The 27,361-nt window shown below is 60.3% G+C and overlaps 1 protein-coding gene and 1 long non-coding RNA gene across 5 annotated transcripts in view; one reads left to right on the top strand and one right to left on the bottom strand.

The window, feature by feature from the left end:
* Positions 1-27,361, top strand: part of RAI1 (retinoic acid induced 1) — a 103,583-nt gene that overhangs the window by 17,598 nt on the left and 58,624 nt on the right. For 2 of the 4 annotated variants that reach the window (XM_070389628.1, XM_070389630.1), the window contains exon 2: positions 17,554-17,684. The gene's annotated coding sequence lies outside the window, so the exon portion shown is untranslated. Of the gene's footprint in view, positions 1-17,553; positions 17,685-17,779; positions 18,444-19,382; positions 19,519-27,361 lie in introns of those variants that run through there. The other 2 variants (XM_070389629.1, XM_070389631.1) reach the window with 2 other exon arrangements.
* Positions 14,198-17,674, bottom strand: LOC138992100 (uncharacterized). The gene is made up of 3 exons (XR_011467968.1): positions 17,537-17,674; positions 15,053-15,290; positions 14,198-14,589 (listed from the first exon to the last, which is right to left on the bottom strand). It is a non-coding gene; the product is annotated as an uncharacterized lncRNA (long non-coding RNA).

Raw genomic sequence — 27,361 nt, 5'->3', positions numbered from 1 at the left:
CACTCTGCAGTGGCTACTTGCCTCCTGGAGGCCGGATTCGTCCCTCTGAACTCTGACCCGAGAGTGAAAAAGCTGGTTTAAAACTCAGCATTCAAAAAACTAAGATCACGGAATCTGGTCCCATCACTTCATGGCAAATAGATGGGGAAACAATGGAAACAGTGACAGACTTTATTTTCTTGGGCTTCAAAATCACTGCAGATGGTGATTATAGCCATGAAATTAAAAGGACGCTTGCTCCTTAGAAGAAAAGCTATGACCAACCTAGACAGCTTATTAAAAAGCAGAGACATTACTTTGCCGACAAAGGTCTGTCTAGTTAAAACTATGGTTTTTCAGTAGTCATGTATGGATGTGAGAGTTAGACCATAAAGAAAGCTAAGCACTGAAGAATTGATGCTTTTGAACTGTCGTGTTGGAAATGACTCTTGAGAGTCCCTTGGACTGCAAGGAGATCCAACCAGTCCATCCTAAAGAAAATTAGTCCTGAATATTCATTGGAAGGACTAATGCTGAAGCTGCAGTTCCAACACTTTGGCCACATGATGTGAAAAATGGACGAATCCGGAAAAGTCCGGAATCTTGGAAAAGACCCTGATGCTGAGAAAGATTGAAGGCGGGAGGAGAAAGGGACAACAGAGGATGAGATGGTTGAATAGCATCACCGACTTGATGGACATGAGTTTGAGCAGACTCTGGGAGTTGGTGAGGGACAGGGAGTCCTGGTGTGCTACAGTCCGTGGGGTTGCAAAGAGTCGAACACAACTGAGCGACTGAACTGAAGTGAACCGAATCCTGACCATCTCATCTCAGGACACAGCCTGGCCTCAGCCTGCTTCCCCTCCAACAGCACAGCCCTTGGTGTGTACTGTGGGCAGCCGTGTGCGGGCAGGTGGTGGTGGGGGGTCGGCAGGGACCTGGTGGGGCTCAGTGGCAATTGGGCCTGCTGGGCGGGCCTCTGCTGGTTGCCTGGGGTCCCGGCAGCCCGTCCTGTCTGACCCAGACGTCCTTGCAGACAGGATGGAGGTGAGCGGGCAGACTGCCGGGGGTGTCAGGTGGTAGCCCAGCTGGAAGGACAGTCCCCTCCAGTTAATGAGGTGGTGGGAAGCTGGGGGGCCGTCTCCAGGCTCTGCTCTGGCCCGTCTGGGGGAGTGAGGCTCACGTGGTTGAGCACCTGCTGTGTGCCAGGCTCTGTGGGAAGCCCTTGGTGCCACCCACAACGGGGACCCTGCCCCGTCTCACAGTGCAGATGGAGGCGCCAAGGCTTGCGGTATGATGCAGCGGCTGGAGTCACTCACGTGGGGGTGGGTCGTGCCCCTTCAAGCCTGTGCATGTTCCCATGGGCCTGGGGAGGGGGCCGTGCCCTTTGCAGTTCTCTCTCAAGGTGGATGCACATAGCAGATGCTGCATGGATGCTGAGGCCCGGGACGGGGCGAGTGTGAGCTTCCCAGGCAGTGAAAGGTTCTGCCTCCCACCTCTCTCCCGCCCCCACCCCAGCAACTGAGGGGTGGGGGCGTTTAGTGGGTCAGGGTACTCGGAAACTCCAGGCTTGAGGAGGACAGCTGCCCTCGGAGGCTGGCCTGAGGGGCACTGCTTGCGGGGCTGTAAAGGGGGGGGCTCTTTCTGCTCCTGGGCACAGAGACTTTGGGAGGGAGCAGGTGAGAGGAGCACCTTCTCCTGGCAGCCAGAGTGGGAGTCTGCACCCGTAAGCTTCCTGGCGTGGGGCCCTAAGGCCCAGGAAGAGGATGAATTGTGACCTGAGGCTCAGGTTGGTGGGGGGAGGGGGCAAAACCAGTATAGTCATAACCGTAAGAGCCCAGAGTTGGTGTCAGTTATCACTCACACCCCATTTACAGATGAGGACACAAAGGCTCGGGGTGGGGGTGGGGCTCAGGTCAGAGTGAGGTGGGGTCTGGCTCCAGGTGGATCTGCTCTCGACCCCACCGCCCCCTTTTCTTCTCTTCTTCACTGCTCTGCACAGACCCCCCCTGCAGTGTGGCTTCTCCAAAGGCCCCCCAACCTTGTTTTCAGACGTCCTGGAAGGTGGCACCACTCTCCATCCTTTTCTGGCCTCCCTGATGGGACTGTCTTTGGGAGCAGGTGCCAGCCGCTCAGCCCAGCTCCTCAGAGTGTGGCCCAGGCGGTCAGAGCCACAGGCTCACCGGTCCGGAACTGGGGACGCTCCCTCAGTGGACCTGCTGGCAGGAAGGTGGAGTGTATGTCACCACCGTCACTTCTGGGGGTCCCTGGCTGAGGCTGTGGGTGCTGAGGCATTGCGACAGTCAGGCTGTGGTGGACAGGGACTTGTGGCCTCATCTCGGCCATGTGGAGCCCCACAGGGTGACCTTGGCCCGCCCGCCTCTCTCTCACAGTCTCCGTTCCTCCTGAGATTTGGGGCCCGCGTCAGGGGTATCTGGGGCTGGGACGCAGCAGGGTGAGGAGGCTCTTTGTGCTGGGGACGGTCATCGAGGCAGGGCAGGCCTTGCCCCTGACCGGCCTCAGCAGAGGAAGCTGAGGCCTGTGCCCGGCGGAGGGGCCTCAGTGGGGTTTGTGAGCACCCAGAATCACTGAAGTGAGTTCTCACCTCAGGGTCTGCATGTGATCCATGCAGGGACCTCAGGGGCCAAGCCATGTGATCTCAGAGGTTCACTTCACTCTCTGGGCTTTGGTCATCTCGTCTCATCTGGAAAAGGGGCTGTTCACCGCACCCACTTCAGAATAGCACCGTGGGCATTAAGGGAACTTGCACTTCAGGCCTCAGCCCAGCATCCAGGGCACAGGAGGTCCTGCGTGAGTGGTCTTTGTTGTTCGTGTTGACAGTGGTGTCATCAGAGGTGTCATTCCAGCTTTTGGCTCAAAATCCTGGTTTCCCATCCTCCTGAGTCCACAGTACAATGAGCTTGCAGCTGGACGTCTTGTGCTTGGGCTGGGGGTTACGTGACCAGTTTTGACTTGTGTGTCCTTCTGTGGCCAGGTGTGTCGCTGCCAGGGCCACCTACCAGGCCTCTTTCTTGGTCCAGAGGGGACGCCTTGGGGAGCAAGAGCCTCCCTGCCGCCCCGCCGGACTTGCAGTGTGAACAAGAAATAAACCTTTGTTGTTTTGGGCCCTTGAGGTCTGGGGGCTTTGTTACCACAGCATAGCCTAGCCCACCCGGACTGCTGCATGGTGGGCGTTGTCAGCATCGTGTTCAGGTCTGATCCCCACCAGGTCCGCGCGGGAGACCGGGAGGTGTGGAGGAGATCTGGCAGAGAGAAGAACATTGTCGCTGACCTGTTCCTGGAGTCTGTCCACTCACAGCCTCATCTGTTCACCTTCTCGCTAGTCATTTCAGTCATTCATTCATTCAGCAGTGTCCCTTGAGCACCTGTCCACCGGCTCAAGGGAGCCCACAGGACGCTGGGGAGCTGGAGACCGTTGTGTGGGGCGACGGTGAGGGGTGGGTGGAGTGGGGACCCTGAAAGGGTGGTGGGCACCAGACTCTCAGAGTCAGGCAGAGGGTTCTGCCCCAGAAAAGTCTGAGAGGCGGCAAAAGAACTGGGCAGGTTGGGTGTGGCCAGCAGGGCTGGAGCCAGGTCACGGCCAGGCTGGAGGAGACTTTGGCCTTTGGCTGAAGGACGAGATTGAATCATGGGTGAAACAGGAGACCAGCTCTTGGAGAGGGAGACCCGGTAGGAGGCTGAATGGAGGACCCGGGGGGCAGGGGCTAGACGGGGTCTGAAGAAGAAGGGCAGGCAGAGCTGGGGGGTGGCCACTGGGTCCTGGGGATGCAGAGGGTGGGCGGGGACACCCTGCACAGGGAGAGGGAAGGTTGGGGGACCAGCGTGGTCAGTGCCTGAGCAATGTCCGGGGTGATGTCCAGGATGCAGGTTCGTCAGTGGACTGAAGGGAAGGGCGACCACCCTTCCAGGCCCAGATCTGACCACTGGTTTGGGGACGGGCCTGGGCTGGGAGGGGCAGCACGTGTCTTCCCTGGGCCGTCTCGGGAGAAAACCAATTGGTCCTCCAGCAGGGGGAGCGTTATAAAGGTTTGGAGCGCAGGCTTTCCTCTCCCAGAGAGCAGGTGTTCTACCTGTTCCCATGTATTTCCTAGGGCTTCCCTTGTGGCTCAGCTGGTAAAGAATCTGCCAGCAATGTGGGAGACGTGGGTTCGATCCCTGGGTTGGGAAGATCCCCTGGAAGAGGGAAAGGCAACCTACTCCAGTATTCTTGCCTAGAGAATCCTCATGGACAGAGGAGTCTGGCGGGCCACAGTCCATGGTGTGGCAAAGAGTCGGACATGACTGAGTGACTGAGCATAGAAGAGCACATGTGTTTCCTGAGCCCTGCCCTAGGCCAGGTGCCACTCTGGGTGCACGCTGGGAAACAGAGCGAGGGTCCTGCCCTGCTGGAATGTCTGTTCTAGGGGGAGGATATCAGAAGGTGATAGATGCAGTGAGGAAAAAGCAGTGCAGGGAAGGGGCTCAGGATTGGGGAGATGTTTGCAGCTTTAAATTCAGGTGTCAGGAAAGGTCTCACTGAGCAGGTCACTCGAGGGAGGTCGGTGGGCCTGGGGAGACGTCTGGGGGAACAGCCAAGCAAAGGCCCTGAGGCAGGAACGTGTTTCATGTGTCACACAAACAAAGGGGCCAGTGTGACGGGGTGGAGTGTGGGGGCGGGGGGTCTGGACTTGGGAGTGACCTCCAGGCCCTGGCTGTACTTTGCCTTTCACCCCAAGAGCTGCCCCGGGCTCACAGGCTCCCTGGGGACTGGAAGGGTCAGCAGAGCCCAGAGAGCAAGAAAAGGTTCCTGAAGCCCTCAGGCCCTGCGGCCACCCCATCCCCCAGCAGGGACCCTGCCCTCCCAGTCCTCACCCCCCCCCCGCCTTGCCCCCCTCCAGCTTCCCTTTACCCTCTTCTCTGTTCCCTTTGACCCCAGGGCCACTCAGCCTATGTCTGAGGTATACCTAGTCTGCATCCTCTCCAAGCGTGCCTGACCCAGGGGAGGCAGCAGGGGTGGGACTGGCCTCTCTGGGAGGAGACCCCTTGATGAATGTGAGTACTCACAGCCCAGATCACAGGGCTGGGCTCCTTCGTCTTCCTGACTGCCCCTCCGGCTGCTCTCCCTCCCCAGTGAGGCTGCAGATCAGGTGGAACCGAGATCTCAGTGCTCCTGGGTGGGTCTGTGGAGGAGGGGGCGGTCATGGTCTCCCACGTCCTGCACACCTGCTGTGACGTCCCCAGCAAATCATTGTTTGTCACGCTTGAGACTCAGAGAGGTTCTTTGTCCCCGCGTCCCTGTCTTTCATGGGTGGCTGTCTCTACCACACTCCCTTTTAGGGACCAGGGATTCCAGACATGGTGAGGGACACAGGGTGATGGCCCAGAGCCTGGAAACCGGGCCCCTGCCCCGGGCCGGGTGCCAGCCCACTCACCCGAGCCTGTGCTGTCTCAAATCCTTCGGCCCTAGCAGAAGCGCCCACAGTGTCCTGACCTTGCAACTGTGGGGGGTGGGGGTGAGCCCTGGGCCCCTGCCCCCAGCTCTAGGCATGGGGGGAGCACTCCGAGATGGGCTGGGCTGGGCTGCCCCTTTTATGGGAGGGGAGACAGGTCCAGGGAGAAGGGGCTCGCAGCAGGGGTGGGGCTGCAACCTGGGGTTTCCCCTGTGCTCTGGCCTCCACCTGAGGACAGTCCCGTCCCAGCCTGGGTGGAGCAGAGCTGGGAGCACCCCTGCCCCTCGCAGTTCCTCTGGTTCAGCTGCTCCCACTCCCTCAGGAATGCCCCTTCTCCACCCCAGCCGCCGCAGCCCCCGCTTCCTCCTCCTGCGGGCCTCTTGGCCTCCGGCTCCAGTTACCCCTGTTCCACCACACCTGTAAGCTGACCCTCTGCCACATGGCTGCCCCCCATCCCAGCCTGGAGCAGCAGCCGAGCACCCCGGCTGCCCCCCAGTCTCCATCCTGTGCAGCCCTGGGTGTGCACCCGCTCTCCCTGCCCTTGCAGACCCTGACTTCCCCACTCTGGATCAGGCTGCAGCCTCCAGACCTGACTGAGGACCAGCTGGACTTTGGGAAGGCAGGTCCCTGCTCTGGCTCCTTGAACCCTCATATCAGGTCCAGAGTGGCGTGTCCGTGGGGTGCCCGGGCACACAGCCTGCAGCTTTGCTCTGAGTCTCAGGGGTCCCCGGGTACCCGCCCTGGGCCTGGGGCATATGTGTGCCTGCAGCTCCTGGGGAGCGGATCTGCTTATCCTGGAGCCAGAGGGTGGGAGCCTGAAGAGGCAGTTTCAAGACTCGTTGTTTCAGGAGAAAGCCCTGCAGCCCACACTCCCCTGGATGCCAGCTGCCCCCTGCCACTGGTCAAGCTCACGGGCACTCACACCCCTCCCACACCCTGCAGGGCCTTGTGTACAGACATGCAGCTGGCCTTGGCCACACAATCACGTGCACACTTGCTGGGCTCTGTGGCCCCTAGAGCCCAGTCAGGCCTGGTGGCCGCAGTGAAAATACCTCAAGCAAGCTGGTCACTGAGGAGCAGCCCCTGGCTCCTGCGGGTGCTGCTCTGCCCACAAACACGTGTGCACACATATGTACTGCCAGAGGCTTGCTCCCTGCCGCTGCTGTGGCGATTCTTCCTCTTGGCTTTGGCCGTGTCTCATAACCCCTCCCCAGAGCTGGGCTCTGCCAGGAGACCCCCTCATGCCTGGCCCATGGGGAAGACCTGCCCAGCACTCTCAGTGCAGGAGATGGGCCTTTTGCTGGAGGCCCTGCTGGCCCCAAGTCGGGCGCGACAGGCCTAGGCCCTGTGACTGGCACAGGCTGCTCCGCCCTCACCTTGGCACCTGCCCAGCAGCACCTGTGCCTACCGAGGACTTGCCCCCCCTCACCTCAGAGGTGGGGAGACAGACAAGGAAGTGGGGAGAGGCTGCTTCAGGGAGCTGGGCACACCTCCCCCACACCCCGCCTCCTTTGAGACTGCCCCCTGGGAAGCCTGTGCATTCTTAGATAGGACCTTCAGGGCCATTTTCTCCAACCGCCCAGAGAACGCAAGTGTCTTGCCAAAGGTCACACAGCAAATCCATGGCACAGCTGACCAGACTTACACTAGAGCTCTGGGGGCCCCATGTGTGCATGGTAGGGGTGTAGAGGGGCAACAGGCGGGAGGGAGGAGGTGGGGCTGGGTTCCCAACGAGCCTCCCCTCCCCTCTCCTCCCCTCCCCTCCCCTTTGCTGCTCTCCCTTCTCTCCCTCGCACGGTTTGTTTGGAGAATGACTCACAGGAATGCAGCAAAATCCTGATGGATGAGGAGGCAGGGCTGCAGTACCGGAAACCTCTCCAGGATAGGGAGGCGGACTGAGCTGGGGGGCCAGGGAGGCTGGCAGTCAGGGGGCCCTGCGTGCAGGTGGGGAGACCAAAGCCCTGGGAGAGCTCCAGGCGCTGGCCACCATGGAGCCTGCTGTCATGCATGTGAACACGCGCATGTGTGCACACGGACACACTGGCAGACGCATGCACAGGCACACGCATACGCTGGCACACATACACACCAGCACACGCACACACACACACTGGCACACACATGCACACACACACGCACGCCCGCACACACACACATGTGGGCCCAACTGCAGCAGCCCCTCTGGGCTCCAGTCCTCCTACCTCTTCTCTAGATCTGACCCCCCACCCACCAGGCACCAACCCTGAGTTTTCCATTGCTGTGCTTCCCACAGGTGCACAGGAGGTTGACAAGTGTGAGTGCTGAGCGTGACCCCAGCTGGACCCTTCTCGCCCACAGGTCATAGCAGAACCCTCGGGGCAGGAAGCCTGCCTCCTAAGGGGCCCTACTGTGTTGGGCGTGGCTGAGGCCAGGTGGACAGGGTGCCCCCAGCTCTGTCAGAGGGGGTGTGCGGTGGACCTGAGCAGGTAGGTCAGGTGGACCCTTTAGCAGGGCTTGCAAGAGCAGGCACAGGGCACAGCAGCCACCAACGTGGCGGGGGCTCTGGGGGCCTGGGAAGGGACCAGGCTGCATGTCTGGAGGCCCTGTGGCCCAGGCGACCAGATCCAAGGTGTCAGGAGAACCCCTGTCAGGGTTAGGAGGGGCACTGCATGGTCTGTACTGGGCGTGCCCACCAGCAGAGACACTGCCAGTTCATCCAGGTGCCCTGTGGGTGTGTGGGCTTAGCATGTGCCTGTTTTACTGGAGACAGCCCAAATATTCACTGACCTCTGACTCCATGCTAGGTGCAAGCTGCCATTTTAGTGGAGAAGGTGGGACAGAAGGAATGTCAAGCGATGTGTCCTGGTCAAGGAGAGGAGGCAGGCAGAGCTACGGGGAGAGGTGGGGAAAGCAGAGACCAGGAGACACAGGTTCTAGGTGGGACCTGGTTAACAGAGGCCAGTGTGGCTGAGGCAGAAGAAGCCAGATTGCACAGGACTGGGAGCCACTGATGGTTCTGAGCGGGGGTGGGACGGGATCAACTTGAGTCTCAGTGGATCCCTTCGCTGATGGAGGGCTGGAGGGGGCGGAGTGGGCACTGGGAGGCTGGAGGAGGGGACGCCCTGGCCCCTAGAAACAGAGAGCAAATAAGTGGCTGTCGGGAGCTGTGGTGCTGGGGAGAAGGAGGAGACTGCTGCGGTGGGGGGGCTGCTTTCCTTCTGATGAAAATGTTCTGGAAATGGTGGTGATGGTTGCAGGACTGTGTGCAGACACCAAAAACTGTTTTGACAGGGTGAATTTTACAGTATGTGGATTCTACCTCAAGTTTTAAAACTTTAGAACCTGTCAGGACTTCTAAGCAAAACTGACTTAGTGATAATCGTCCCAGGGCGAGGGGAACCCTGGATTTTTTTCCTTTTTACTTGCATATACCTCACAACTTCTAAATTAAAACTAGGAATTTCCCTCTGAAAACTAAGTGCTCTGTGATGGGGTTACGGAATCGATGGAGGGCTGCTGGGTGCCTTTCTCCGGCCCATTGGGCGCCGTCTGTAGTTCTGCGGGCTTTCACATGGCTGCTCTGGGCTTCTGGAATTCCATGCCTGCTCACGTGGCCTTGGTCGAGTCACAGGACTGGAGATGCCCGAGGCCCTCCCCTGGCCTGCGTGGTGTCCCCACCTGGAGACCCCCTTCTGCTTGCACGCCGTCAGCCCACAGGCGGCTCCCCACCTCCAGAGGCGGCCCGTTCGTTCCTGGGCAGCTCTGCCTGTGAACAGACTCTTCCTTATATGGAGGGGACGCTGTCCTCCTGTTGCTTCTCCTCCCCCTCAGCTCCCTCTCTGAGCCCCCGTTTCTGGGTCTGTGGCACAGGGGCCCCCAGTCCCTCTCTGCCCCCACTGGAATGCCAGGGGCCATGAGGTTCTGGGGTGAAGCGGGGCTGAGGGGCCTCTGCCCCAGCAGGTAGCTGAGTAGGGTGTGCAAATGCAGCATTTGACTGTTGCTGTGAAAGTGGACTTTGATCTTCATCTCAGAGACTGAAAACCCAGCTCTCTCCCTTGACCAGAAGGGGTAACCATCCCCAGAGATCAAGCAGGCAGATCCCCCGGCGACTTCCACACACTCATTTCTGTTAGCTGGCACAGCCAGGCCCTGCTGCTCTCCCTTTTGAGAGGTGAAAAAACAGGCTGAGAAACACAAGGGGAAGCAGCCAGTGGTCTCTTGCCACATGTCCTGGGGGTGCTTGGGACCATGTTGGAGGCTGAGCAGCACTCAGCCTCCAGTGTGGCTGCTTCGACTCTCTGGGCTCCGTCAGTCTATGGGAGGGGCTGGTCCTTGCGTCTGCTGCAGCTGCTGCGGAGTTGGGGCGGTTGTCCGGGCCGCAGACTATGAGCTTTGTGCTCAGTTTAGGGAGAGAGGTATTAGCAGCCTGCTGTCCAGCCCATGTCCCCCCGCCCCCATCTCACCACTGCCACCTGCGAGCAGGAGCATCACCCCTCTTTCTCAGCTGTGGAAACCAGGCTCAGAGAGGGTGTGGGGCTGCCCAGGGACACACAGCCAGCACGCTGCAGAGCCGGACTTGCTCCCGGGGGCCAGCAGGGGCGGTGCTGTTCCTGGTTCAGGGTATGTGGGAGGGTGCGACCTCAGCTCCTAGTAAGGACATGCCACCGCCGGCCTGGTCTAGGTGGACACGGACAGGAGGGCTCGAGAGGGAGAGCAAAGGCCCCAGAAGCCCTGAGCTGAGCTAGGAAGGGGCTGGAGGGGTCACGTGAGCCACCAGAGGTAGAGACACCTGTGCGCGTGGGGGAGGGGACGGGTGAGTCAGGCGGGTGTGGGAGTGTGTGCACGTGTTGCCAGCACAGAGAGGAGGCTCTGCGTATCCTTGCTCTGTGCCCCTTGCACGTGTGTACCTGCTCTCCTGGCCTGCATACAGTGCATGTATGTGTCTGATTAGGGGAGTGTGTGTATATGGAGGTCTTGATGGCCAGGATCTACTGTGTGATGTGAGCAGTTTCTCTCCTTGAAGTGGGGGGTCTAAGGGAGGTTGCGACGCTTGGTCTCTTACTGGGCTCCCACCCCAGCAGGCAGAGGAAGCCACTGGGGCCCAGGAAGGCCCGTGAGAAAGTGGGGGCTGTCTGGGGAACCCCCGGGCCTAGGCAGGAGGGCTGTGTGTCCCAGCGAGAGGGGCAGGGGGCAGGGACAGTCTGTGTACACACGTCTGTGTTGGTACCCGTGTGTGTCTTTGCATGTCCGCTGGACTGTGTTGGGGCTGTGCCCCAGGCCTGGTTATGTGTGTGTGTCCAGCCTGCATTCACTGGCCCGGGCAGGTCTGAGGCCTTAGTGAGGGGTCACTTGAGTTGATGGTGCTTCTTATTTGGGGGGTGAGTGGCCCTAAAGTGGGCCTTTGCCCTTCATCCCATATAGTCCCTGGAGGAACGTGTCCACGGGATGGTCACTATGGTTTGCCTCTGCTAGCATCAGGGTTCAGGCTGGGGTGGGGTCAGAGATCAGTCTGTGGCTTGAGACTGTGGCTGGAGTCAGAAGTCCATCCATGGTCAGTCTGTGGCTGGGGTTGGGTGGGGGTGCTGGCACTGTAACGGGGGTCAGGGGTCAGTCTGCACTGGTGCAGAGGACCGGTGAGGCCCCAGCCACACCGCTGCCCCTGCCTCTTGCTGAGCCCCGCTGGGCACCAGGCAGGCATGAGGCTGCAAGGAGCTGCTCCCAGGACCAAGTCGGGACACCAGGCAGGCCAGAAGCACTGGGGGCAGGTGACCATGGTCATAGTCAGGAGCCAAGAGTGCCGTCTCCAGAGAATGCAGAGTGGGAGAGGGGCCTGGAGACCCCTGCCTGCCCTCTCCTCCAGCCTCCCTTCTCCCCGTCCCCACTGCCCTCCACTCTGCTCCTGTCTCTCACCCTCACTCCTTTCCCCACCCTCTGGACTTCATCCATGCTTCCCAAATGTCTGTCTGTCTTCCCTCTTTCCTTTTCATTCTCCCACTGAGCCCTGTCCTCAACCACCAGCCTCTGTCCTCAGAAGGCAGGGCCATGCGGTCTCCAAGCTCAGCGAGATGGTCCAGCATCTCAGGTGCTCTGGACGCTGAGAGAGGATGGTGGTGGAGGGGTGCTTCAGGTGTGCTGGCCGGGAACCCCCAGCAGAGGGAGGCTAGGGGTCTACCAGTAGGGGTATGTGTGTGAGAGAGAGGTCAGAGGCCTCCTGGTTGGGTCCCATGCCCAAGGAACAGTGTCCAAAGCAGGTGGGTCTGCCCTGTCTGAGTTGGAAGCTATACGACCTCATCTGGTGGGCTCTAGTCTAGGAAGGAAGGATGGACAAACAGAGAGATGGCAGCGGAAGCCCAGCCAGCAGAGATCAAAGGTTGTACAGAATGAAGTGAAAGTTAAAGTCACTCAGTCATGTCTGACTCTTTGTGATCCCATGGGCTATATAGTCCTGGAATTCTCCAGGCCAGAATACTGGAGTGGGTAGCCTTTCCCTTATCCGGGGGATCTTCCCAACCCAGGATCGAACCCAGGTCTCCCACATTGCGGGTGGATTTTTTATCAGCTGAGCCACAAGGGAAGCCCAAGAATACTGAAGTGGGTAGCCTATCCCTTTTCCAGTGGGTCTTCCTGACCCAGGAATGAAACCAGGGTCATCCTGCGTTGCAGGCGGATTCTTTACCAGCTGAGCTATGAGGGAAGCCCTTATAGATCAAAGGCAGGGGAGAAAAAACTGGCTTTTGGCCTCACATTCAGCAAACAAGGTGAGCAGACCCCACCCCAGCCAGCCCCTAGGGCTGTGGGCCTGCCCACAGATGCATGAAAGGGGGAAACTGAGGCTCAGTGTGGACGCCACTTGGCAGATCAGGCAGGCTTCCAGCACACCCACTAAAAGTGAAGCTGGCTAAGCTGACAGATGGGCAGGAGGGTCACTGACAGTCACAGGGGTAGGAGAATGGTCTGCCCATGGGAGAGCCCACTCCACGTGCCCACCTGGCTGCCCACAACAGCTAATGCTACCAGCCCGTCCTCCAAAATAAACCCAGAACTGGATGTGCTGTCGGCTCTCTGAGCCCCCACCCTGTGAGGCCTGCTCCAGAGATATTTCATCTGTCGCCTCATGAGACCTGGGGGCCTCACAGATATGCACAAGCGCCTGTGGGTGGCTCCTGTCACTTCTGTGTCCCCGTCTCCTCCCACGTGCCCCTTGGCTCCTGCACTCCAACCTTGGCGGCTCCATGAGGGTTCTCGCCCTGCCTCAGCCTCTGGGCCCCCACCTGTGCTATCCCCTCTGTCTGGGCAGCTCTGCCCCCAGGTAGCTGCCTGCCTCCTGCCTTCGTCTTTCAGGTCTGTTCTCACCTGTTTCAAGTGCCAGTTCCTGGGCATCGACTGGAAAACAGCTCCCCCACCCCCATATTTCCAGCCCATGCTCATGCTTAGTCGCTCAGTTGTGTCTGACTCTGTGACCCCATGGACTGTAGCCCACCAGACTCCTCTGTCCTCCTCTGTCCATGGGATTCTCCAGGCAGGAATACTGGAGTGGGTTGTCATGCCCTCCTCCAGGGGATCTTCCCGACCCAGGGATCAAACCTGAGTCTCTTGTCTCCTGCACTGGCAGGCAGGTTCTTTACCACTGCGTGACCTGGGAAGCTCTCCTTTATTTATTTGTCGCAGCACACCTCACCTAAGTGTCATGGATGACACTGTGTCCCGACAAGGAAGAAGGGGACCTCCATCTTGCTCCTTGCTCTGACTCCTCACACGTAGAACGGTCCCTGGAACATAGGAGGTGCTCTGTAAATACTGCCCAAGTGGATGGGTGCCAGGGGCCACTCAGCCATCTGGCCTTCAGAGACCCGACTGTGAAATGGGAAGGGTGGCTGAGCTGAGGACAAGATGGAAACTTGAAATTGCTGGTGCACCTCTGACCCGAGGCCTGCGCACCTGCAGACCAGGTGTCCGGTGCTGCGTCCTTCCCTCCGCGAGCCACAGCCCTCCAAGCCCAGTAGGCCTGGGGGTCACCGCACCAGGACTGAGCTTGAACGAGACGTCTGGCTCTTGGTAGCACCTGCCGCGCCTGATGGCTGGAGTCTGTGTCCCTCTTCTCTGCCTCTTGTGCCCACCAGGAGGGTGGGCCCTGGCTAACCCCTTCCCTAGTGGCCTGTCAGTGAGCCCAGCATCTGCCAGCCCCCCGACTGCATGGTCTGCCTGGGCACCCCACTCCTCGGCCCCTATTTATTATTTCACCCTGAACAGCACCTGGACACAGGGTCTGCAGGAAGGTGGCTCTTCAGACAGTGCTGGGCAAGTGAATGGGCACCATCCTGGCCCAGGCTCTCAGGCTGTGACCACATCTCCCCCCAGGAAACAGCTTCCCCCCATCGAGACTGTGAATGTTCACCCTGGCCCATGGGACTCTCCCTCTCCCTGCCAAACCTGGAGCAGGACTTACATGGTGGGGCATGGACTCAGACCCCTGGCTGGAGCAGGGAGCCAACCAGCCCGGCACCCTCCCCTCAGCATGAACGAACAGAAGACCTGCCATGTGGTGGGCCCGGCCCACCATCCTGCAAATCCCGCTGGTAGGGGCTGATGGAACAAGCAAGGGGTCCAGGGCCGTGCACACCTCAGTCTGAATCTTGGTACTGTTGCTTCATTCATTGCTTTGCTAAGAGCATCCTGAATGCCTGCTATGGGCCTGGCACTGAGCCAGGGTCTGGAAATTTACAGTCAGGTGGGGATCAGTTGTCCTGCTGTGTGTTCTTGACAAGCCCTCTGATGGCTCTGAGCCTGGCTTCAATCAGAGATGGGCAGAGCCCTGCTGTGACAGCTCTGGTGGAAGGGCCTTGGCCAGGTGGGGGCGTCTATCCTCTGCCTGGGAAAGGGCTCCGTTCTCCTTTGGGATAAGCGGCAGCTCCGCCATCTCCTTTCTCCCAACCCCTTGGACACGTGCTCGGAATCCAGAATACACCAAGGGCCCTCCAGTGACCTTGGATGAGTCATACCACCTGTCCTTGCCCCACTGTTCTTCATCCCCTCCCATTGTTCTCCAGAGGGGCCCTGGGTTCAGAGAAGAGGAAGCGTCTGGATCAGGCTCAGTCGTTCAGTCACCAGATACTTATTGAATCTGTGCCAGGCACCATCCCAGGGACGGAGGAGGCGCCAGTGAGCAGACAAACAAAAGCGCCTACAAAATACATACATTACATGTGGTACATTAGAAGGTGGGGAAGAGCATTCCAGGCACAGGGATCAGCAAGTGCAAAGGCCCCGCGGTGAGAATGAGACAGTGGTGAAGGGGGCAGGGGAGTGAGAGTGTGCATGTTCCTAGGGAAAGGGGGCATCCACCACCACCCTTTTCCCCATCTGCCAGCTGGCCTGTTGGGGGGCTGCCTGGAGGAGGTGGGTGAGTCAGGATGTGACAGAGACAGGTTGAGGGTCAGGCAGCGCTGAGGTTGAGTCAGGGGTCCCAGGAGGAACTGGGACTTTTTTTTTAATGGTGCACGCAGTGGCCTCAGGACTGAGTAACCCTGGTTCCCAGGCCAGATAATTGAAGACAGAGACTAAGCATCTGCATATTAGAGGTGGGTGGGGCTAGAGCCCGGAGAGGAGGGGGTGCTCAGGGTGCTCAGGGTTTGCTGCATCCTCACCTGGTGAGCCTGGAGTCAGCAGAGGGTCTGTCTCTGGGAGTGGTCTGCTCTTGGCACCAGGCAGCCACCCTCGGGACTGGGCAGTCTGGAAGCTGTTCCTGGCCAGTGCTTCCCACGCCTGACTGCTAGATGCTGATTCCCGGGCAGAAGGAACAGTGTGGAGGGGCTCTGGCCATTTGGATGGATGAGGTCTGGGCTAGAGACCAGGAACTTGTTTTCTTCGTTCTCAGTTGACAACCTACAAATGGCAGGTTTGGGGTGACTGTTCTGGCCACCGGGGTCCTAATGACCTCTGGACCACTAGGACCCGCACAGCCCTCTGCCCAGGACCTGGAGGCACAGCAGTCCTTCATAAAACCCCTTCTCGATGCACCCCCGTGACCTCCACCCCCACTTCGCTGCTCCCCTCCACTGCCTGCCCAGCCCAGAGGCTGAGGAGGCGCTCCAGCAGTGGTGTGATATGGTATCGGCCCCTGCCCTCCAGGGAGTCACCAGGTCTCTGGGAAGGCCCGGCAGGGAGGGGAGAAGCCCTGATATACAAAGCCCTTAGTGGAGGGACGGTTAGTAGGTAGGGACTGGGTCTGGCCATCACTGAAGAGCAAAGACCGAGTGACAGAGGTCGTGGGGTGCGCTCCTCCCCCCTGCCAGACAGACAAGGGCCTGGGGGGACGTGAGGTGGGGGCCAAGGAGAGTGGCACGGACAGGCTGGCGGGCAGGGAAAGCGGAGAGAGCCAGCGCTGACGCGTCAGTGTGATCCCTGGCACGATAATCGGGTGGACGGACGACAGGCCGGACACGTGTTTGGGTAGAAGGTGGGTGGATGGAGAGAGAACGGATGAATGAATGAATGGCTGCGTGGGCGGTGAGCAGCCCGGCGAGGGGCGGGCAGCCAGGCGCTCAATCACAGCCCCGGGGCGCCGCGCCCGCCGGCTACGCGCAACCCTCCCCCTCCCCCGCCCCGCTCGCCCCACACCTCGGCCCCGCCCGGGGCGCGTAATTCCCTGTCCCTGGGGCTCTGGGGCCGCTACGGCGGCGGCCCGGGACTGGGGCCAGGAGGGCCCGCCCCTCGGCCGCGAGGGAACCGGAGGTACGGTCCCGCCTCGAGGCCCCAGCCCCGCGCTTCTTTGTCTCGGCCTGGTCCTCCACCGTCTCCGGACCGCCACCCGCCTCGGGGGGCAGTCCTCGCCGCGCGCTTCTGGGCTGCTCGCGGATCTCCAAGCCTCGGCCCCCGCTGACCCCAGTCCGTAGGTGTCTTCCCGGCCCGGTCGAGTCCTCCAAACCCGGTGCCTCTAGGACCGCGGGGCCGGCCAGTGCCAGGATCTCTAAACTGCGTCTCTGGAGCGGGGGTCGGAGGGGGGGCGGGATGCGGGTCCCCGGGTCTCCGCCTTCTCTCCTCCGCCACCACTCGCCGCGCTGTGCTGGGACCCCTGAGCGGCCTGTTCGTGCCTCTGCGGCGGTGCGGTCCCTGGCGCCACGCGGACCCCCTCCTCCAGCCAGGCCTCGGCCCCGCACACAGAACACTGCCCCGCTAGTCCCACACAAGACCGCGTGCGGGCGCACCCCAACCCCTCGCTGGTCCCCCGCCCCTACAACCGCAGCTTCACGCAAACAAGCCCTCACGGAGACACGACACCCCTCAGACACACTCGGGCCCACGCAGACACAATCCCACACGCGCACAACCTCACGCAGACACGGCCCACACAGGCGCAGTCCCGCAGCCCTTGATAAACAATCGCACACAAACAACCCCACGCAGGCACCGCATCGCTTAGTCCCCCCGAGACCCAGAAGCACATTCACAAGCTCGCAGCAGGCCCCCACGCCCCGTGACATTCACAGGGGGGGCAGACCAGAAACACACAGCCACACTGATAAACACACGGACCCGAGCGCGCAGCCAGGAGCTCACCCACGGGCTCGTAAGTCACTGGGAAAATATTAAAGCGTCCCCTCCCTCCCCTTCCTTCTCTGACGCGCGCGCGCGCTCGCGCGCACGAAGACACTTACCACCCCCCCAGCCCCCGACCGCCCCGGGTCCCTAAGCGCCTCGGAGCTTCCTAACCAGTGACCCTGAGCCCGGCGGTGAGAGCCGCCGGAGCGTCTCCCCGGCGCCCCCTCCTCCCGCTCCCTTCAGCTCCTAGTCCTCCCCCGCCCCCTCCCTCCTGCCCCCTCAGCCTCCTCCCCTCCCCCGCGTCTGGGGCGCGGGCTGCGCGCAGCCAAGCCCCTCATCGCGCGCCCCTCCCCGCGCGCGCCCCGCGCCCGCATCGCGCTTGGCGAGTGGATGCGGCCATGGGGCGGTCTCTACCTCCTGTCCCCCGGTGGCCCGTGAATAATGGCTACTGAGGGCGCTCGCAGGGGCTGCTGAGAAGGAAACACGGGGCGCGAGAGGCGCGGCGCGCGCGGGAGCGCGAGGGAGAAAAAAGCGAGCCCCCGGACGCCGCGAGCGGCGGGCGGAGAGAAAGGAATCGTGCGAGCGCTCACATTTTTTTCTCCCAAAGATCTCATCCGGCCGCCGCGTTCTGGAAGAGACGAGGGGACAGCGCGCGCGAGCAGAGGAGAGGCCGCGCGGGGAAGGGAGGCGGCGAGACGCGCAGCGCCCGCGCCCGGGAGACCCAGGAGGAGCCCGCAGGTATTGTTGGCGGCGAAGCTTTGTGTCTTGGTGGGTGGGGGGACGATCCGGGCGCTAGGGCTCCCGAGGCTGCCGGCCGGGGTCTCCGCCCGCCCCCGGCACCCCTCCTACCGCGCCGCGGTCTTGGCTGGAGTTGCAGACCTGCCTGTTTGGGGTTTTCCACACCCGTTGAGGGAATCGGTCTCAGAAGGAATTTCTTTTTTTTTTTGGCCGCAGTTTGGTTGTGCTGGGGATTTCCCCCTCCCCTTCTCTCCACCACACTCTGGTGAGGTCTTGGCGACCGTGGCACAGACCGAAGGCTGAGGGCTGAGATGGCGGGGCTGGTGGCCTCGGACCGGAGGGGAGGGACGCGGGGAGGAAGGAGTTTTGCTCAAGTTCGCAGTCTGCGCCGCGGAGCTGGTCAGGCGGGGAGGGTCGGCTGCGCGCCCTGTCCTGCTCCGGGCCACCGGTGGGAAACTTCCCTAGAGCGCAGCCTCCCGGGGGACTCGGCGCCCCCGACGCCTCGGGCGCTCACTCCGGCCGCCTGGGCCCCGCCTCGCCGCCCGCAAGCACCGAGGTCGCGCTCTCCCCGCCCCCGCCTTCCTCCTCCCCCGGCGGCTTCCGGATCTGGACCGGGCAGGAGGAGCGGCTCCGAACACTTCCCCCGGAGACCCCTCCCCACTGGCTGCGATAGTCCCCTGCCCTGGCACCCCCGCCTCGCGCGCGCCCCAGTGGCCAGGCTGACAATGAAACCTCGCGCCTGTGCGGTTGTGGGGAGAGGTCGGAGCTTGGTCTCTCGGGGTGGGGGGCTACTAACCCCAGGAACCCTGAGGGGGGACTTCTTGGGGGTGGGGCTTGTTTGGGTTAGAGACGTTGACATCGGGTGGGTCGGGCGGGGTGGAGTGCGCGGTGGCCACCCGAGGCTCGGGTTCGGGGGCTGGGGTCGCGGGTTCCAGCCTCTCTTGGGGTTGGTGATTGGCTGGTGAGTGCAGGCACGTCGAGTCCCCCTCCCCCCATCAGCCACTCCCCCCCCCCCCCTTCCCGTACAATGCGGGCTTCAGAGGTGGTGATCCTGAGGGTGGTGTGTGTGTGTGAGTGTGTGTGTGTGACGGGGTGTTTGTCTCCTGCGGTCCACAGCAGGCGCTGCTCCTTGACCCGGAGATCCGACCCTCGCCCCTCCCCTAGGGGCTGGGGGCGGGGAGAAGGGGGTGGGAACTTCTCCTTTCCCGCCTGGGCACTGCGAAACGAGTGCTACCCTAGAGAATTTCTGGGAACCGCAGGCCTGGGGGCGCTCAACGCAGAGTGGGGGCCGCGGGGTTAGCGGGGTCTCTGCACACAGAGCGCTCCATCCCTCTGCGCCTTGCGGGGAGGGGCGGGGTGGAAAGGGCCAAGGCTAGTTGGAGTGGGAGTGGGGGCAGAGAGCCCGTGGAAATCTGTCTTCATTACATTCCAGAGAGCAGCCCCCCCTTTTCTTCCTGGGGTAGGGAGCAGGCCCAGGAATGGGACTGCCAGCCCCGGCAAGTGAAGGAAATCCTTCTATTCAAAGAGGGGATCCTGGTGGGGGTGGGGGGGTGGGGGGCGGCACGGGAAGGCTGTTCTGTGGCTCCATCCAGGCGTGGAGAGAGTTAATCCTCCCCCGACCCTGTCAGCCCCCACCCAGGAGGCTGCAGTGGGGACTCTTTGAGCTCACAGCATGTTCCCACCCTGTATTCCCACCAGGTGGAGGGGTGCCTTCTCAGGACCCCCCTCTGAGCCCAGAGAAGGTGCTGCAGTGGGAGAGCCTGGGAAAGCTGGTGCAGCCGGAGCCTATGGCCTCGTGGGGGGACTCTCCCCACTCCGCAGCCCCACCGTGAAGGTTGGTTTCTGACCGGAAGGCTAGACCCTGAGATCCTCACAGCTGAGGGCTAGCCTGGGAGGTCACAGGAAGGCAGGATTGATTTCTGCTCACTAGAGCCCCTGTAGGGTCCATGCCCGTGGGTGCATTCCTGGGGAGGGGGAGCGCGTCTTCCTCCTCCACTGGTTCCCTTTCCTGCAGGTGAGAGCCGGACCTGGCCACAATGGACACTGGGCTTTGGCTGGACAGACACAGGGATGAATGAACCAGTAATGAATGAATGAATAAATGAATGGAAAGGGAAAGTTTCTCAATTGGAGGTGTTCATTTTTTTAAAATGATTTTTCAATATATATGTTTTAAAATATGATTAATGGGAAAATCTGAAAAATAGAGAAAAATAAAAAAGGTTATAGACAGTCTCGGTGGGCTGTGACAGTGTTAGTATTTTGATGTCGTTTTCCGCAGTCTTTTCGGCTTGGTGGCTGGGTTGTTTTTTAGCGACTTGTCGGCACTCTCTCTGTTCAGACGTATATCCTGCTCTCTTCGTTGGCGCTCATGGGAGCCTTTTCCTGTTTTGTAACCAACTCTTCATAAACACCGCCGTTAATGTCTTCAGGCTTTTCCAATAGGGTGGATGCGCCACCATTTACTTAATATTCCCCTTTTGTTCCATGTTCTGGTTGCCCCTGATGAACGAGGTAGTGGATTTCTTAGTGTGGAGAGCTTTTTTTTTTTTTTTTTGATGTTTAAGATGATTTCCTCAAAATGACGCTGCTCATGCCTGCAGTGGAAGAAACAGGCTCCTCTTTTTTCCCCTGATAAGTGGGACACTGTTAAACTTCCTCTCCACAATCCAGAACCTTCTTTCAGAACTGAAAGAGCCTCGGCAATGAATCACCTGTCTGAACCCCCTCCTTTGACAAGAAGGAATGGGAGCCCAGAGGGAAGTGAATTCCGAGGTCACATAGCAGCCAAGAACAGGGTGCTGATTCGCCCTTTGGTTTCCAAATTCAGGAAGAGGGGGTCCTGTAGGCTGGCCTTGCCCATTTCACACACGGGAGCACTGAGACCCCAGGAGAGGAGGAGCACCCACTCGCCTCTGATGTTGATGTCTGGAGCACCAGACAGGCTCCTTAGCCCTTTTGTCTCACACATTGGCTATGGCCACGATGTCTACGGTGCCTGGGGCCACCCAAGGTGCCAGCCTGTGATTGGCCAGCAGTGGATTCCCTGCTGCCCCTCCCCCATGGCTCCCCCTTCCTCTCTGCCATCCCATTTTCCAGGAGGAAAAGCTGAGGAGCCAAAGCAGATGCAGAGAGAGAGTGGGACTGCAGATGTCAGAGGACCCCCTTGGTCGTGCCCCTGCCCTGGCCTTCAGTCCTAGTAGTTCTGGGTCTTTTCTGGGGCTGGGGCGGGTGTTGGCACAGACCCTGCAGCGGGGGAGAGGGGAAAGACCAGCGACATCTCAGCTGCTCTCTCTGGCTCGGCTTGACCCCAGCAGGTCCCTGGGGAGGAAGGGAAAGGGAGGGGAGAAAGAGGAGAGGAAAGGAAGGTTGGGAGCAGAGATACTTGGAGAGAAAGAAATGAATTAGAATGGTGGGGGGGAAATGGGGAAGGAAGGAATCTGGTTAAAGCAAAAGGAGAGAGGAAGCCCCCGCCCCTCAGGCCCATTGCGCACCCATGGGAGTAACTGAGGGCAGGGCTCCCAGTGGGGGAGCTAGGGCTGCTCAGAGCTGTGTGCCCTGGTCAAGGTGGAGTGGAACAGCTCTTTAGGGGGCTCAGGAGGATCCAGACCAGGTGGGTGGCAGGGAGGTGGCAGCTCCTCTGGTCACGGGTTCCGGTGGGGCAGGTGGTGGGGCACCCTAGGTCAGAGGCCAGGGCCAGGGGTGCGCATGGGGTGAGGTGATTATGGCTCTGACTTCTCATCGCCAGGACTAGGGCCTTGTGTCACCCCTGAAAGGAGCCCTTCCGTGAATGTGGGTATCTGGGCCTTTTTTCTCGACTTGGATGCCTTCTTGTGTGCCTGCGTGTGCATATGTCTGTGTGTCTGATCCTGTTTGTGTATTCTTGGGGGTCGGTATGCCTGCCAGCCTGGGTGTGTACGCCCGTGTATTCTGTGTGCCTCAGGCCCTGTTTTTATATTCTCGGGCACGTATGCGTGCATGCATACCTGTGTGTGTGTGAATCTGTGTGTGTCCCTCTGTGTACATGTCTATGGGTCTCTGATCCTGTGTGCGTTTCCGGGGGACAGTGTGCCCTCGAGTTTGGGCACGTGTGTGTCTATCTGTGTGTGGGCACACACTGCTTCTCCTAATGGCCCCTAGAGGGATGCAGGCACCAGGCTTCTATGCCGCTTTCAAGGTTGCAGCTGGGTGGGTGAAGTGGGGGGCGGCCTTCGACTGGGAGGGGGTTGGGGGGAGGCAAAGAAATTCTTAAAAGACTATCTTCCCTCTGGTCTCCAAGGAGATCAGCCTGTGAAATGATCCGCACGTTAATTAAAAACAATTATATCCTGATTGAGCCATTCCTGCTCACGTCCCCCAGCCGGGGAGAGGCCGGGGCTGTGGCCAGAGAGGCAGGACGTGGTAGGGTCTCTGGGTCTCACTGCGACAGGGCCGGCTTGGGACCTGGCCCCTGGAGGGGAGCAACCCTGGGGGGCAGGTGGCGAGGCACTGGGGGTACGTGTCCACAGCCGATTTGAGCTTCTGGTTTGAATTTTGAAGACACCCACCCCTGGGTGTGTCCTCTGAGGTCCATGGAGCTCCTGCCAAGAGGTTGAGGTTTAGAGCCGTCCTCCTGTGAGTGTGGACATTTGGGCATTTTATGCTGTGTCTTTGTGCTGTGTGTGTGCACACCTATTTGTGCCTCTGTGTGTGTAGGGATGGCACCACCAGCCCTGTGGATCCCTATTCCTCTGTGCCGGGCACTGGGCCTGTTTGCCCAGATCCTGCGAGTCAGCATTTGTGGTTCCGGCTTTTTAGAGAAGTGGCATGCTTGAGGTCATGGAGCCAGAGGTGGGGGGCCAAGTCCTCTATTCCCAAGACCCAGACCCCCTTCTAGCTACCAGCTGCCCCCAGACTTCCATGATGAGGGATGTTCCCTCTGCATGACCCCTGGGAAGCTGAGGTGCCCAAGGGTAGGCCTTGTCATTCTCACAGCACTCCTGATGTTGTTCATTCTGAGGTCCGAGCTGCACGGGGTGCGGGGCTGTGATGTCCAGACATGTGGCAAGCAGATGACTGGCCAGCTGGAGTGGGCTGTGCTCCCCTCCTTCTCACGGCCATCCACTCTGGCTGTGGATGACCAGGGCAGACCAGCTACAGGTGCCCCGTGAGACTGCTGGGTCTACCCACACTTCTGGGTCCATGCTGCCGAGCCCTTTCTGGAAAGGTCTGGATCAGGTCCCACTGCCTGGCCTGGTTGTCTGGCTCCCATTAAGCCCTGCAGTCATGGAATAAGTAGTCATAGGAAGAAGAAGGCAGGAGACCCTCAGCCCGCACCCCAGAATCAGGTGGTGGTGTGGTTCACAAGAGGGAGGCACTCAGGTGAACCAGGACACCTGGTGTTTGTGTCCAGAAGGTGGCCTGCCACCCTGCCCCTTCCACTCCACTCAGTGGGCACCAGCCTGTGTGCCCAGGAGCCGTGAGCACACGAGCCAAGGCCTCTCATGCTTCCTCGAGTCTCCCTTTCCCCTTTGTACAGTGGGAGCATAGCTCTTTCCTGACCAGACTGTCAGGAAGGTAAGAAAAACCAGGTCAAGTCTGTTCAAGACCCGTCCCACAGAGGGGAGTGGACTGGAGGGGACTTGGCTGCACCCAGATGCACAGAGAGGCGAGTCTGTCCGTTTAGGCACTGGTGTGTCGCCTCGGCAGGGGCCCTGGGTCTGGTAGCCCCTGGAGGGAGACACACTGCTGCTCCCTCAGGATTTCTGGGAATCTGACTGGGTTGAGGTGGCTGTCGTCTCAGTAGTGCCTCCAGGGGACTCAGACATTCGCTGGACTCACCCGAAGCTCCATTACCAAAGGCAGAGAGTCTGCAAAGGGAGGGCTGTTCCTGCTGGATCAGGTCCCACAGTCTGAGGGAAGCCTGGCCAAGGGAGGGTTCTGGGGCCAGAAACGGTGTCATGAGGAGTTAGAGGAACGGATGGGACCAGAAAGGTTCTCTGTTGTTTCTCAAGGGCAGCACTCAGGGAGACAGAGAGAGGCAGATGTCGGCTCCTCCCAGGAAAAGCCTTTCGTCCCGAAGCCGGAGGAGACCCTGCCTGCCTAGGTGCCCCTGCGGGGTTCCATCCCCTAAGCACCTCGACCCATGTGGTATCAGCCTCCTTGCCTCTCCCAGGGCGAGAGGTGCATCCCATCCCCTCCATCACTCATGCCGAGGCCCTGCTTATCCGCAGGCATGTCACCCCGGAGGAGTGACCAAGGATGAGCTCGGGTCTGCACAGCTCCAGGGTCTCCACCCTCCATGCCCCATGGGGCCAGTTGGTAGAGCTTCTGAGGGCGGGCACCGCAGCTCAGCTCTCCCAGGTGGCCTTTGGGGATGCAGCCCAGCAGCTGTCCCCCACCTTCTTAGGAACTGGAACTCAGATATTCACGTGATGTCTGGCTTGGGTGTGCTGTTACCTAGGCTGGCAACTCGCCTGTGGCCAGATTCAGAGCACAGGCCTCATTTGCAGCCTCCAGGTTTCATCGCTGTTACCCAAGGGTCACTGTCACTGCCGCCTGTTCAGGCTTGAGAATGGTGCTAGCCTCATGCACTTGCGCCCCGCTCCCACATACAGTGCGGGTTTGCAAATGGAGGGCACACTGGGACCGGACCAAGCGCCCACCTGCCCTGTTCTCCTGCGCACACAGCTGGGGTCCCAGCTGCTCCCACAGCCAGGCTGGGCAGGCATCTGATGGGCGCCGGGGTCACAGGTCAGGCTCATTTCCTTCCTCGGGCCCTGCCCGGAAGGAGTCAGGATGGTCTCCATGAGGAAGGAGCACACCTTTCAGCCGGCCTGGAGGCGGGACAGCGCCTGGAGTAGAGGGCTCTGGGAGTAGGAGAGCTGGAGGCCGGGGTGGAGGCTGAAAGGAGTCTGGGCCCAGCAGGGTCCCTCTTGAGCAGAGCGAGGACCAGAGTGACCCGCCAGGGCCTGAGTGTGCTCTCTGAGAACGCTGCCTCCCCAGTCCTTGCTGGTGGCACGTGGACCGGAGGGAACTTCCTCCTCCTGCGGCCTCCTGCCCCTGGAGCTGGGAGCTGCTGTGCAGACCTGGGGCACCATTCCCCAGGGAGGTGGGGGCCTGCAGCTGAGCCTGTGTGTGCCCTAGCCAGAGGGATTACAGAGTCTCGGCTGGTGGGGGAGGTGGTGGGCCTCCGGGACCAGTAATTAAAGCCCAGCAGATGATAATTCCCTAAAAGAAAGCTCAGCAGGAAGAGGGAGGAGGGGCCCAGAGAGGGCAGGAAGTCAGGGTGGTAGGCCAGGGGAGTGGACAGAGAGCCGGTACCTGGAGTCCTGCTGTTCAGAGCATCCTCTCTGTGAGACCTCCCTCTGCTGGGCCCCAGCACTTAGCTGTTTCCTGTCTTCAGACTCCCTGTGAAGGAAGATTTCCTGTTGTCTGCGTCTTACAGAGGAAGAAACTGAGGCCCAGAGGAGGCCCCTGTGGGACAAGGTCCTCGGGGCCAGTAAGAGTCTTGGCAGGGAAGACCAGGATGACATCCAGGCAGGGCAGATCTTCCCACCCCTCCCTCTGTCTGGGGAGGGGCAGGGGTCCTGGCATCACGGCTCACAGTGTGGTGGCTGGAGGGGGTCGGCCACCTGGCATCACCTGGCATCACCTGCCATGCGACTCGGCAGGATCACCCCTCCTTGGGGGTCTACACACCTGTCCGGGGCTCCGATTGTCCTGGGGTTTCCTGTAGCCTGGACAGTAGGGGTAGCCAACAGGGCAGACCCTGTGGGGAGGGGGGCTGTGACCTCTGGGACTTCCTTCCCCGCCATCACTCGTCCTGCAGGTCCCTCAGCCTCTCACGCTGCGGGGCGGGGGGCTTGACTGTCACCCCATCTGACAGAAGAGCATCCAAGCCATCTCCTAGAAGTGAAAAGCTTTCTGCTGTCCTACCCTCCCTGTCCCCCACTTCATACCCCCTCCACACACTCGTCTGAGCAGACTTCCCGCCCCAGAGGGGCCAGAGACTCAGGCTGAAGACCACAGACCAGACCAGAGCTTGTCCCTGGTGACACCTTTAGGTGGGCACTATGTGGCCTGCCACAGGGCTTAAAAAATAATACCAGGCTTCACATAAAAATCCCACTTTTCGCTCCTCTTACAATTGGAAATCATAGAGCTGCAGACAGAGTTGAGACAGGGCTGCCCACCCCTTGGGCTTCTGCAGACCCCGCCCAATCTAGTTAACCTCCACCCACCCCCACCCCACCAGGTTTGCCCCTCAGCCCCTTTACATCTGGGGCTTCTCTGGTGGCTCAGTTGGTAAAGAGTCTGTCATGCAGGAGACCTAGGTTCCATCCCTGGGTTGGGAAGATCCCTGGAGAAGGAAATGGCAACCCACTCCAGTATTCTTGTCTGGAGAATCCCATAGACCTAGGAGCCTGGTGGGCTACAGTCCACAGGGGGTCACAAAAGAGTCGGACACGAATGAGTGACTAACACACACACACACACCACTTAACACCTGGGCTCCCATCCCGGCACCCCAGCTTTTGCTTATCTTGGGTAGATTATATCTTGGGACTCCTCTGTGAAATGTCCAGTGAAAGTGTCTCCAGAAATTCTCCAGGTGAAAGTAAGTACAATAAAAGGAAGGGAGTGCCAGGTGGAGGCTGCCAGAGAAGAGCGGAGGCGGAAGGGGGCCGGGGGAGCATCAGCGAGCGCTCCCTGCCCTCACATACCTGCTGGGCAGCACCTGGACACCGCCCTGCCAGGCTCTGCTGGCTCCACACGTGACCGTGACCCTTGGTCTAGCCTCGAATCTGCCCCAACCCCTGCCCCAGGGCCTCTCTGATGAAGGGAGGAGGGCTGCAGAGACGTGAGGGGGGCTCCGACAGCACCCTATTCTTGACTCCCAGTCCAGCGCCCGTTCTCATCTCAGATACTGTAACGTTGGCCGCTTGTTCATGTGCATTTAAAAAGAACACTCTTGTAGTTAATATGCGGGAAGGATTTTGATGTTCTCGCACATAACCTTTTGCTGAAGTGACATCGTGCGGTGAAAGGGTCCCGGGAGAGTCAGTGTAATTTGGGCTGTGAGGGGCGGAGAATACCAATGCAGAGGCCTCTCCAGAAAGCCCGGAACCAGGAGCCCCGGGGACCCCCACCTGTCGTCCCCCCGAGGCCTTGTCCCCGACTCTCCATCCTGGCCCCAGGGACCACAGTTCTTTCAGATTCATTCATATTTGGGCTTGGCTGTTGGGCATTTCCCTCTCGTGTCTCTGGTCTCTGAGTGGGATGAATTCCGGGGGAGGGGTCCTCCATGGAGAGAGAGGGATGGAGTTCTGGGGGGACATATGGGGAAGCCCCATTCTGAGCAGGAGCTGGCCACTGGGGGTGGCAGACAACCGGGCCCTCGCTGCGGGAAATCGAAGGGCACGCTGAAGATCTGTCGTGTCTGCCCTTGGCCCCAAAGGATCAGAACAGGGGGCTTGAGAGGTTCCAGTTAATTGAGGCTGAGTCTAAATCGGAAGGCTTAGTAAATGGTAATTATACTCCCATGGGAGTGGCCCAGAGCTCACTGATGCCACCGGCAGTGGAGACGGGGGTCGGACCCCTTCCCCTCCCGCTCACCTAGAGGCTCTGAGAACAGCCGTCCAAAGTCTCAGGGACAGACCTGGTATGGATGGGCCACTTCCTCCCTCCCCCGGGCA

Source organism: Bos mutus, chromosome 19 (genome assembly GCF_027580195.1).
Source record: "Bos mutus isolate GX-2022 chromosome 19, NWIPB_WYAK_1.1, whole genome shotgun sequence".
Taxonomy (NCBI): Eukaryota; Metazoa; Chordata; class Mammalia; order Artiodactyla; family Bovidae; genus Bos; species Bos mutus.
The sequence above is the reverse complement of the archived record's forward strand: the minus strand, read 5'-3'. Positions and strand labels throughout refer to the sequence as shown.